Genomic DNA, 10203 nt, shown 5'->3' on the forward strand with positions numbered 1-10203 from the left:
AGTGTCCTGCCACTAGTGTAACAATTGTCCTGTCAGCACCCACTTCCTTCTCAATGCTTCCATGTCATCGAATCCCTTTCTGTGCATTATGGTTAATTGTGTAGGTGTCGGTCTTGTTGCTGAATTGGAAGTCATGGCAAGTAGGGATCTTATCTTGCGTCTTTTCATCCCCAGCGCCCGAGTCGATAGGATAACAGCTGGGGAAAGGGAATGGAAAGGCGGGGAGGTGATGCGAGGTGGATTATGAGTCTGAGAAAAGGGTCAGGAAATCTTTCTTCCTTGTAGACCCAGAGTTAAGAAGAAGTCTTAGATAGAAATCTTTTCATAGGTTTCACCATTTTCTTAAGAGGCTACTAAATAATAGCATAGAAAAGAATACACATTGTCTAAGATTGAGAGAAATTTAATAAGGAAATTATAGCTATACTTATAACTGTAATGATAAGGGAATAAAGAGGTGAGACCTCTAAGTCTAGGAGACTGCTATGTCACAGGGAAAAGGACTTAAAATTAGAATCAGAAGACTACAGTTCAAGCTCACTCTGTGATTAATGGAGAGTGTTAATTTTTTCTTACCTTGTTTCCATCTCTATAAAAACAGGGATAATAATGAAGACTTTTCAATGTTTTCTTGTGGGTTAACGGAGATAAAATAAATGAAATGATGACAATAATACCTACCTTTTATTGATGACCTTATATGATAGACTTTGTGTGTTAGATACATTATCTATAATTCTATTTCTACAAGTGCACAATGCCTTCTTAATCATCCTATTTCTCACCTGGACATTGGTTCTCTTTTCCAAACAGTCATGAGTAGTTTGACTTCTTCAGCTTTGTACTATCAGATTCTCAGGCAAGAGACGTGCATACTGGATGTCTTTACCTTAGACAAGGATATGAACATCAGAAAGCAGAGTTCATTGGGGGTCACCTTAGGGTCTGTGTGCACAGGTGCTAAAATAACCTTTTCATATTTCATGTATCTTTTTACATGTCAAGAATAGACAAAAGGTGACAGTAATAATGTGGACAGTGTTTTAATAGAAAGAAAAACAGTTAAAGAGAAAAAATTCAAAGGCACTTTAAGCAAACGTTCAGAATATAATAAGATTCAAGTTTACATTTAAAATTTACTTAATAATTAATGTGGTAAGAAATATGTTAGCTACCAAATTTCTTGAAATGTTTAAGTGTTACCAATAATTTTATATGCTCAAACAGGATTAAGAAATAAATAAGGCTTTTTAAAAAGGAACAGACTGGGAGAAAATATTTGCAATACATTTAACAGACAGAGAATTAATATCCAAAGCTAATAAAAACTTCAACAAATCAAAAGTAAAAAAATTAAAAAATGGCCAAAATATGCATAGGCAATTCACAAAGAGATAAATGTTCAATTAGCCTTGTAATTAAGTAAATACATGATCAACTCAATAATAAAATATAAACGTTCACTCACACAATTAGAAAGATGAAACAAAAAAATGATTTGTAATCCCAAGGGCTTTCAAGAATGTGAGAAAATGGGCACTCATAATGCAGTGAAAAGATAAGCTTTTGGAAGACAATTTAGCAAAACCTATAAAAATTTTAAAAGGATTACTATTTGAGCCAGCAATTCCATTTCTGGGAAACTATCCTAAAAAAATACTCCCCCTTTTAAAAAAGTAATACAAAAAGATATTCATTGTAGAATTTTATAATAGGAAAACAATGGAAATAAAAAATGTACTATAACAGAGACCTGAATTATCATAGATTCATGCTATAAAATTCTGTGTAGCCATTAAAAAGAAATTGACTTATGTGTACTTGCCTAAAATGAGCTCCATGATATATTGGGTGAAAAAAAAAGAAGAAGAATATATAGAGATCTCATGTATGCAAACAACAGATATATGTAGATGTGTACAGATATGTGTGAAACACGTAGACAGGAAACTGAAGAACGCACAACCAACGCTTCACCTCCCACCCCTCTGAGGCCACGTCGGAGTGGGAAGGTGGTCAGAGAGATTGTCATGCTTTGTTTTGTGTAACTTGACTTGTTTGGCTCATGTGCATGGAAAATGCACAAGAATAGAAACAAATAAAGTGGCACCACATTCTTCTTTGCCATTCTAAATAGAACAAAAAATTTCAACTCCTGAGCCACCACGGCCGGTCAAAAAAAAACACACAACTAAACATTTTTAAAACCAACTCCTGAAATTTCTGTCCTTCCTTGAAAACATTTTGCTGACTCACCTAATTTTCTGGCACATGATAAATGTAAAGGAGAGATTCAAAATTAAAAGGAAAGTTGTAATATCTATCTATCTATCTATCTATCTATCCATCCATCCATCTGTCTACCCATCCAACAATTTTCTATCCCTGCTATTTATACTCTGCCTTTCCTACGTAGTTGGTACTGCCCTTTACACCAGTCTTAAAATGTATACTTTCCCCCCCTCAGAAGGTCTCTTTTTAAAAGGCCATAAAATAGCACGAATGGAATGGAGGGAGAACAAGAATGCACTAACAACAATAACAAGATTAATAGAAGACCTGTGTCAAAGTACAGCTCCAGAATTTGGCTTCACCTGAAAACCCTTTCTTGCTTATATTCAGCTTCTGCATATAAAAGGTTCAGTAGCTCTGTTTTCTTAGCAAAATGATAACAAGCTGTAAAGGGTTTGCCATATAATTCTGATTTATTTTGTTCCGGTGAAGGACTCTTGAATGTGACCTCATGTCACTTTTATTGATACGAGTGTTTGCCACCATAGGTGCAATCTACTGTGATACCAGCTTGTGATATAATAAAAATTTTTTTAGAAAGTTAATTCACCTTCTTTTCACATAAAAAAAAAAGCAACGAAAGAACTGAAAAATTAAACCAAAAATTAAAAGCAGATGGCTTTGGTTGTTTGCATTTAATTAGGTGAATATGTATATAAATTATACTTAGACCTGTAGGTACTTGTTGCCCATTTTTACTTTATGAATAACTCAAGTCACTGGACTGCCTTGTAAAAATGTACCTATGCTACAGCCATTCCATAAACTCTATGAAATAAACACATCTCTCTGGCTCTGTGAAGCTCAGAAAATCTGGGTCTTCGCTCCTATAAATGTATCATATTGCATTTACTGGCTAATAAAGTCTCCAAGAACAGGATTGCCCTTCTTTTCACAACTTGATCCTTTACAAATTGACAAATGTAATGCTTTAACCTACTTGAACTGAACTCTGGGTCCCTGAGGGAAGAAGCTAACCAGGTGAAAGTGTGTGTTCTCTGTTAGCTGGGCCTGGGCTGGCGGAGGTGGTGTCAGGAGCAGGCAGCCCAGGGCCTGAGGGGTACAGCTGGTCTCCCCTATAGGTTTGTGCTGCCCCAGTTCATGGGGTTGGTAAACCAAGGTCAAAACAAGAAGACGGAAGGAAAGAGCGGGCACTGAGAAGGCCAAATACAAGGACCCGGTACCAGAAGCTTGAGTCATAAGACAAGGGCAAGAATTGTTATCTTGCTGGAGGCCAACTCCCTGAAAACCAAACAGAGATAAAAGCTGAGGAGTAGGTGACATTCTTCAGAATCCAGGTAGGTATTCCTTCCTTCTGAGTCATCAAATGCTTCTGAAAAAAATATAGAAAGAAGCTCTGTATTCAGAGCTTCTGTATTCAGATGACCCCAGGCATCTCACCTGAAAAGGGGTTGTGACATTCAGGTGACCTGCAGGGTGTTGCAATGAAAAGCCCTTACTCAAAGCTCAGCTAGAACAAGTAACTTTGGTTTATATATATATGTATATCTAAATTTTTAATTATATTTTTATAGATTTCAGAGCAGAAGGGAGAGGGAGAGAAACATCAATGATGAGAACCATTGATCAGCTACCTCCTGCATGCCCCTTACTGGGGATCAAGCCTGCAAACCGGGCATGTGCCCTTGACTGGAATAGAACCCGGGACCCTTCAGTCCGCAGGCCAACGCTCTATTCACTGAGCCAAACCAGGTAGGGCTGGTTTTATTTTTAAGCATAAAATTTGGAAAGAGAAGTTCCAAAGGAGATATATAGACAAGGAAGAAACGATAATAACACCTGTAGGCAGCCACTTGAACATGTCCTTGCATAAAAGTGGAAATTTCCTTATCACACAATGAAATGTTTTGTCTAGACAACTCAAAGCATTCTGAACTCCAAACAGTAAAACAGCGAGTTTGTAGTGGATGTAGAGGGTCAGTCAGTGTAGGCGAGTAAAGACCAAAGAAGACAAAAGAAATAAGAGGGAGCCAGAGGGAAGGCTGAAGTCATTTCGTCTCAGCAGCGGGGGGAGGAGGGGTGTATCCTTGCTTCACCTTTCAGAAAAAGAGCCATCCCTGTCCCTGCTACTATGTCAAGGTTGAAAATCACTTTCTAAATTCCCAGGATATCTGACATTGAGTCCATTCACTTAGTAAAATGGATAACTAAAGCTGTTTGCTAAGTAATTCGAAGAAGTGCTTCAATTTCAACAACCCAGGCAAAGGGAATGCATACATTACCTAGGTGATTGCAAATGAAAGCGTTTATATCTAAAATAATCACCTAGTTCTCCCTTTCATTCTGCTAATGGATTTCCACTGGGAAAAGAACGGGGTCTCAAATGCACCCCACCCCCATTTGTGCTGAAGTTTTTAAATGGATGCACCCACCCATTCCTCAATACCACCTTGAACTATCTCCCTGCCTCCTCAGGCAGTCCATGGTCACCATCAAATGCTGACAGTAGGATCTATTTCTCTAAGCTTCCAAATAAACCCCTAAAAGCCAAAGCGCTCCGTGACCACTGGCCACTTCCAGTTTGTTCCCTCCATGTTCCAACGATTCAACATCTATGGAGAGCGAGTACTCTTCGTCAAAATGGTTGTAGCGCTGGCTGTCCCTACAGGAAGGTGGGGCCTGCAAGAAATAACGTTACATAAGGTCCCCTATTGCCAACATTTGGATCCAGGTGAAAAATCAAGTTACAAAATAAATATTTGTGGCAACCCTAAAGAATAGAAGGTCAACGTGAAATCTGTGGAGGTGAGCAGGGGCAGGTAACAAGTATTGCAAGATTATCTTTCGAAGAATGTTCTAAGAAAAACAAGTGCTGCCCCTTCCCCTGCCCTGCCTGTCCTTTCCCACCCCACTCCACTCTCTGTGATAAAAGAGATGGGGTTTGGTTTAGTTTTTGTTTGTTTGACTTTAGGATATAGAGGGAACCACCTCCCCCAACCCCCTTTTGTGAGTTGTTGTCTTAGTCCCACAGGGCAGGGGCCTGGAGCAACCACCCCTGGTTGATATAGGAGAACAAAATCCACCCTATGTTTTGCAGCTGAAATGCCAGTTGGTCTTTGTTTTACAAATGTTTCCGTAGTTTTGTAGCTTTATCTTTACTTCTGATACAATTGAGATGCAATTATCTATATATTTTTAAGATTTTGAATATCAGAGAAAAGCTTTCCAGTGAAAAATCTGTATGCAGGGGTGATACGCTTGCTGGAAAATTTGGGGAAATGTTTGCTCATTGTCACAACGAATAATTGGCAGAGTTGTGTCTTTGTAAGACACAGTTGTGTCTTAAATAGTAGCTAAAACTCTGTAGTGGAGATATTATCCGAGGAATGGCAAAGATTTAAACTCAGTTCAATGTAGTATTGGGGTCCTACTAAGTGCTGGAAGATACAAAAGAAATGCAAGAAGCAGATTTGGCTTATTTCAATGTTATCAACGTGAAAAGACATAAATAAAGAGCTGTGCAAGAAGCATGTAATTAAATACCAACACGTGTCATGCCAAGGACATGGTCTTGTTTTAATCACTAAAGGAAAAAATAGACTGAAACTCAGCTAAGAAAAATGGCTAAGCTCTACCTTCCCTGGAAATAGTGTGGTACAGTGGGAAATAGCAAGATTCCAAAGTCAGACAGCACCACTCCAGCTAACCAGTGAGGCGGCCAATATCTTAGCCAGGTGGTCCTTACACAGAGCTAGGTCTGAATCTTGACTCCTCCGATGATTAGATTTGTGATCTTGGACAAGTTTTTAACTTCTTTGGGCTTCCAATTTCAAACGAGGATAATAATATAGTGTACTTTAATTTATTTCAAAATCTCAGTGAAGTGGGATGTAAACATAAATGGTTTTAGTTTTGCCCAATTGTGGACAAACAGTGCTTGTAACACTGTTGTGGGACAATCTGCCTTTCTAATTTGAGAACAGCGCCCTTGTAATGTCTTGTCCCCAAGATAATCAGTACTGGGGCCAAAAAACGATTTCCTGGTCCCTGTGTTAGACAACACTGAGATCATGCAAAAGAACTTGTCTGTTTGATCTAGAACACAATTGTTCTGGAAGATAAGTCTACTGATCAAGACCAGCAACTTGCTCAGCAAGATTCACACCAAGACCCTAGCCTTGCTTTTGCACTTACGTAAAGCTGTAACGTCACAAACTGCTCAAAGTGTCACCCAAATGACCCCCACTCTTGCCTTCCATCACCCCCTCACCGTCAGCAGCCCAGGCCCTAACACCCTTTCCCAACTGAGACTGTCAAGGTGGTGGTCTCCCTTACTGCACGCAGTAGGTCTAAGAACCAAAAGGCTCTTCTGGTGGTTTTTGAAGACACTAATAGTTGGCATATCCTGTTAGAATAGCTTCAGCTTGTTTCCTAACATTCTGGTCACCCTGGAATTAAAACACAAACCTCCCTGGACTGGCTTACAGTTCAGTTCACATCTTCAGAGCCCCACCCGCCTTACTTCACCCCAGACATAGGGCCCAAGGGACTTGGGATTGGGAGGTAGGTTGGCCTTCTCTTTACATGGAGGTGAGGCAGGGGTGGGAGGGGCCGTGTGGTAGGAACTGTCCCCACTTCCTTTAAGACGTAACATTGTTGTTACTAGTCAGGGGTGTGGAGAGGTTCTTTCCCACTTTGTTGCTCTGGCAGGTTTCACATGTCCCTATGTCCACCGATATGGTGACCCCAGTGTGGAGGGTGCTCATACAGAGCCACAGGGACCACTGAGAAAAATGAGAATAGAGCAGAACATGGTAGTGAGAATTAAACATACTTCTAAAATATGTGGCCTGCCCATTGGTGTGGCTCAGTGGTTGAGCATTAACCTATGAGCCAGAAGGTACGGTTCGATTCCTGGGCAGGGCATATGCCCAGGTTGCCAGATCGATCACCAGTGTGGGGCGTGCAGGAGACAGCCAATTAATGATTCTCTCTCATCATTGATGTTTCTATCTCTCTCTCCTCCCTTCTCTGAAATCAAATATAGACCCATGAACCAGGAGATCAGGGTTCAATTCCAGGTGAGGGCACATGCCCAGGTTGCAGGCTTGATCCCCAGTGGGGGGTGAGCAGGAGGCAGGCAAACAATGATTCTCTCTCCTTATTGACGTTTCTCTCCCTCTCTCTAAAATCAATAAAACTATATTTAAAAAATAAATAAAATAAAATATGTGGCCCATAGACTAGTAATCTCCTTTTTCCCCTATTATATGCAATGCATCATGTTGGTGATGCTCCCTTTGCAAATAAAATGAAATAGTAAATATTGGATAAATTTACCATTTTGAAGTATGTATAAAAAAAGGTTTACAGACATTTATACTTCGAAACCAAAAACGAACCTACTTTGATGTCATCAAACTACAAACTCATGCAAATTTAACATCAAGAATTTTAAAATTCTTGTCCAGACCGGTAAGGGAGAAAAATTTGACACCAGAGTGACACTCCGTCTTGACATTTTGTTGTTGCTTCTTAATAAATAATCTTTAAGCTGGTGTCTTACCAATAGATGCTTCATTGCTGATCTGGTTAGGCTCCATCCAAGGTGCGAAATCAGTTATGTGCCAAGGCGAAGAGGGGATAGTTCTCGCAATAACATTTTCCAGACATGTTTTGGAGACTATTGCTCTCTGGAGGAGATCCAAAAGAGCAGAGTGAGAAATATTTATAGCATATGAGTGTAATAAAAAAAGTAATTATGAATAAATAATACATTAAACTGGTAGGACATCGTTTACATTAGATCATAGGAATGAATATCAAAAAATACAGGCAATATTTTTGAAAAAACAACCAGCAGTGAAAAATTTATCTATAATATAAACCAGACACTCCAAAATAATTTGTGGTTTACTTAATTCTTACCGTTCATCCTATAGTCTTTTGAATAAGGCTGGAGGAAGGCACCCGAGTAACTACCTCAGCTGTTTCTGATTTTGATTCTGAATTTTCAGTGCAATGAAAACTCGAGTCCATATAACCAAAAGAGATGGCATATCATTTTTAGAAATTTAGATTCCCCCCAAATGTAGATACCTATTAAAAAGAAATGCATTACAATAAATAAGTGTATCTCCAAATTGTCTCGTTATTTCTGGGCAAACAAGAATTGCATATAAATTCTGAATAAAGGACTATCGCATTGCATCTTATGTGTTCTGCAATATGCACTCACAGAAAATCATTACAGTAACAAGACCAGCTGCATGTAATAGAAAGCAAATGATTTACAATGTTACTATGAGAAACTACTTTATTTCATATTATCATAAAAAGAGCAGAGCTGAATATTTGCATGACAAACAGAAGAATCCAGGAAATTCCAAATGCAACTTAGTGTTGTTTTTTTTTTTTAAATCGGTATTAATGCTGGAAGGTGATTTAAAAGCCTTCTCCTCTAGAGAATATTAGCAATTATAATTTGCAGTCATTATTAGTCTAACCACTGAAAGAAAAACATCCACAGACATGAATAGGATGTAGAAAGAAATACTTGGAGGAATATGTGCTTCTGTCACACAACAGAGCTTACAGTTAGTGAATTTTGAACCCTTTATTTCATTTCAGCTGAGAAGTAGAATGAAAGGGTGAGGGCTATGCCCTCTATCTTACCCCGTATCCTCCATGTTGGGCAGCAGCCATGTGCTACCTTCTTCCCGGAAGTCCAAGCCTCTGCTGGCCACGCCCGGGATTTCTTTAAACTAACCAATGACAGTTGAGGGATGTGCACGCCATAAAAATTACTGCATCCTATGTAACAAGACCTGGCTTGCGCCTGGCCAATCGGCAGGGCCCACAGTCCCCTCACTCCACCCCCTATTAAAACCCTGTTTTTTCTCATGGCGGTCTCTCTCCCCTTCTTGCCGTTGGGTCAGAAGGGCCTGGGAGCCAGACCCGGGTCTGTAATAATAATGAAGGACTGTCTGCTTTTGCATCGGACTTGGGTGGCTCCCTGTTGGTCTGTGGGGATCTTGAAATCTGGGCATAACATTGAATGCATTTTGTTGCTAAAGGAAGCTTGACCCTGAAATTTGAACCACGGCCTGGTTGGTCCCTGGTCCTTGATGCATGCATGCAAAACAAATCTTCGCAGTCCTGACATAGCAGATTGCTTTGGTCTATCCAGCGGTTTCTTAGTCATTTGCACACCTTTTGGGGGAAGGTGAAATTCTCAGAGGTTTTTCTGGTGCCTCTCTGATGACAGGAGGCTCAGGGAGTTGCCTCAGACCGTCTCTGCCTAGAGTCCCCTGACCTGCTAGTCGGCTGCTTCTGTTGCTGCTCCAAACCAGCATGGCGCATGGCACCGGGAGCTGTAGGATCTTGCTCACTTTTAAGGTGCCTCCTGGGAAACAAGATATCTGTATATCCCATTGTGTGCTCCCCACCCAAAGTCAAGTTTCTTTCCATCACCAAATATTTGACCTCCTTTACCCTATTCAACCTCCTCCTGCCTCCCCCCCCCCCGAAAAATCATCTCTTGCTTCATACAGTATATTGTCTGTTCTGCATAGTCAGTCAGTTTCGACCCATCACGTGTTTATCTACTTAGCTATCAAGTTCCTATTTATCCTTTACGTGTTCAGTATCTTAACAAGTTTAGTTGCATTTGACAAAGTTTGAATGGGGTAAACTAGAATTCTCTTGCTTTTAAATCCGCTTAGCTCACCGTTTCAAGCAACCATTGAGACTAGAGGGAAAAGTGTGAATGCTAAGAGGTACATATTTAATAGACACAGCTTAAAACCATGATAAAATTTCACATGTGTAAACTTACGCATGCTTTTTCATCTATTGTGCTATACTCTACAGCAATGTCTCATAGTGTCCTTGGTAGCTTGAGTGGGTGTGGGAGCCTTGGGTATCCTGAATGGAAGCTGAACGTTTTTC

General features: G+C 39.9%; 1 long non-coding RNA gene across 1 annotated transcript; it reads right to left on the bottom strand.

Moving 5' to 3' along the window:
- Positions 1-793: 793 nt before the first annotated feature.
- On the bottom strand, positions 794-8271 carry LOC111828375. Its single transcript, XR_002832221.1, has 3 exons — positions 8182-8271; positions 7820-7946; positions 794-889 (listed from the first exon to the last, which is right to left on the bottom strand). It is a non-coding gene; the product is annotated as an uncharacterized LOC111828375 (long non-coding RNA).
- Between the last annotated feature and the right edge of the window lie 1932 nt (positions 8272-10203).

Source organism: Myotis lucifugus, unplaced genomic scaffold (genome assembly GCF_000147115.1).
Source record: "Myotis lucifugus unplaced genomic scaffold, Myoluc2.0 scaffold_345, whole genome shotgun sequence".
Taxonomy (NCBI): domain Eukaryota; kingdom Metazoa; phylum Chordata; class Mammalia; order Chiroptera; family Vespertilionidae; genus Myotis; species Myotis lucifugus.